Consider the following 3213-nt stretch of genomic DNA (forward strand, 5'->3'; position numbering starts at 1 on the left):
CCCTTCCGTAGCTTACGGATCCCTGAGCATTTATTTGAATATTCCTTCGCATGTGGCTAACCTTTTCTCACGATCTACTCTTCATTCTTTGGATTTTCTGAAGAAATTTCTTTAGCGGAGACCAACCTTGTGCTTTTGCATGTTAGGTTTTGTTCTTCATGTTTTCATCCCTTTTTGGGCCAACCAGATCCCCTTGAATTGTATAACTAATTTTAATTGAGTATTGCAATGTAATCAAGAAGTGAGACTGAACATAGAAGATAGATTTTCAGATTTTGAGCTCCTGGTTGTGACATATTTTGTACTTTGAGTATGTTTTTGCAGGCTTGTGATCCGATTTTTGTAACACGGTTGTTACCAGTTGGTTGTAATTAGTTTTCATGTTATAATTCAATAATTTATGTATTTCTTCCATCAAATCTTTGTGTTTCCATTGTGTTTACTCTTGCTGACTGGTCTGAATTGATCTCTTTGTTGTCCCTCCTAATCGGTGGCTGCTTCACTTTTATTATGATTTTCGGTATAGTTAAGTTACCTAGTTCTATTGATACTCATAGTACCAATATATGCTCAAGGGGTGGTGGTTAGTCATTACTAGTATGTTTAGTTATAGAGACTATAGACACCTAAAATTTTCCTATCTAATTAAATAATTTTATTTATTTATTTAATTATTTTAAGCCTAATTCTTCTATTAATTAAATAAATTTTTATTTATTTAATTAATTCAATAATCCTTTTCTAAGTCTTTCCTCATTTAAATAAATACTTTTATTTATTTAAATTGTCCTTCTCCTAAATTAAATAAATGCTTTTATTTATTTAATTGATTCCATTTCCTCTATTAATTAAACAAATCTTTAATTATTGAATTAATTCATTATCCTTTTCTACTTATGACACATGTCATTCATCTCTTAATTCCCACACTACCTACCCTCTGAATATTTTCTTATTTCCTCTACCTACCCTTTAATCCTAGCCGACCATCTATTTTTTACACCTCTTAATCTTATCCCTCCATTTATTACAGTGTCTTCTATATAAGAGGATTCTTCTTTCATTATCAATCCTCCTAGCATTCTAATCAATCTTATGCAATCAAGCCTTTTGCGATCAAGCTATCAACCACATTTTTGATCTTTGTTGAGGTCTTGTGCACACTTAAAATTTGAGAGCAAATATATGAAGCAAGATCAATGGAGATAGGAAGAATGAAGATTCAAACCCTAGTGGACATGTGATGGTATAATATTTGTGATTTTGTTGATTTACGTTGTCTTAGGCAATCTTCATATGTTATGGTGGATCTTTGTTGTTGTTAGGCTAGGGTTTTGTGGTTGAATTCATTTAGTCTTTCAATATTATTGTTTCCATTATCCACTTTTAACCATACATATTTTAGCATGCCCAATGGGACCCTTATCTGTTTTTGCATTTAACATCTTTTGTTGCAGATTTTTGAGTTTTTGAAGTTGCAGATCTGACATTTTCCGACAATATTTTGACTTTTCGTGTTTGCACAATCTAGAACTGCGTTTTTTTTTTTTTTGCCATGTTTGTGAGCCTCTGGAGCATGTCTATGTTTCTGACAATATTTTTCACTTTCCAAATTGTGGGATTTCATTATAGGCTCGTCTATGGGGAATATAATTGCATCTATGAAATCTAATCACGTCTGTGGTTGTTTTAACTATGTTTGTATTCTGCAAGATTTTTCTATTTTTTTTTTTGTAGAAACGCAGCTGTGAGGTATTGAAACATGTCTATGTTGCATAATAGTGTCTCTGTGGGGTAGAATCATGTCTTTGTTTGGTTTGCATTTTTTTTCAATCATTTAGGGTTTTGTTTCATCATTTTTGCTTGCATTTAGGGTTTCAGATCTAGTTTATTTGAGCAAATATCTTGAGGTCTAGCTAATAAAGTGGTGTAGCTTATCTCTGGAAGCGAATCGTGTGTCGAAGGCCCCTATTTTTCACAAAATGTTTTAGGATTTTGTTAAAATAAACCTAACTTGGTTTCTTGCAGGAAGGGATAATCATTTGAAACAACCCAAACTACTAACAAATCTTTGTTGCAGGAGCTTGGCAAGGGTTTGATTTTTCTTTCATTGAGTGCTTTGTTTTCATATAATAGAAAATACTTCAATTGGTGCGCTAAAATTGAACTAGTGTCTTTTGTGTCTTGAACAATAGGCTCTTTTGTGTTTATCTTTAGAGGCCCGACCTCCCCATGTGGTCACTAGGACTACTAGTTAGGAGGGAGAGATACAAGTGGTAGCGAGGCAAACCCCCCTTTTCCGAACCACTATAAATAACTGTATCCATGGTGAAAATCGTGGGTAACATGTGTTGATTAGTTCATACCAACAATATGTCTCTCCATAAATCTATTTGATCAATAGTAGGGCATAACCCCTACCAGCTCGGAGCCTTCTATATTCATAGAGATGAATGTGCTGCATGTATGGCCACACAAATGGATGCCCTCACTAGCACCTTTTTATTTTAGAAAGACAAAATCCTTCTAGTTGTCGAGGTAGGAGGTCGGACCTCTGGAGTGGACCTTTGGAGCGGCCCACACACCATTTTGCTAAGGTGGGAGTAGAAATTGTCCCCTTATGCCATGCTTCTCACAAAAGTTATTAAACTCACTAGATGTGAATTATCCACCATAATCTGACCTTAAGCACTTAATCTTCAATCATGTCCAAATTTCAACTTTAGCTTGGAAGATTTTAAAATTTTCAAAAGCCTCAGATTTCTCCCTTAGAAAAGCAACCCACATCATTCTAGAAAAATCATCAATGATTAGCATAAAATATCTATCATCTTGAAAACTTTTGATTCTAGCAGGATCACATGAATCAGTATGAATAAGATCACAGACATCATTAGATTTTTCTTGTATACTCTTAAAAGAGGTTCTGACTTGTTTTCCCATTTAACATTCTTTACATACCGAATTATAGGGCTTCACAATCTTAGGTATATCTCTAACTACCTTAGTTGGATTGATCTTTACCATGCAATCAAAATTCACATGACATAGCCTTTTATGCCAAAGCCAACTCTCATCAATTTGTGTAATCAAACATGTCTTCTCATCAAAATTCAAATGAAATATATTACCTTTTGTCTGAGTATCGGTTGCAATCTCAAATCTAGATCTATTAATGATCTTGCATTTTCCATCCTTGAATTGTAATTAAAA

Source organism: Cryptomeria japonica, chromosome 5, assembly GCF_030272615.1.
Source record: "Cryptomeria japonica chromosome 5, Sugi_1.0, whole genome shotgun sequence".
Classification (NCBI taxonomy): Eukaryota; Viridiplantae; Streptophyta; class Pinopsida; order Cupressales; family Cupressaceae; genus Cryptomeria; species Cryptomeria japonica.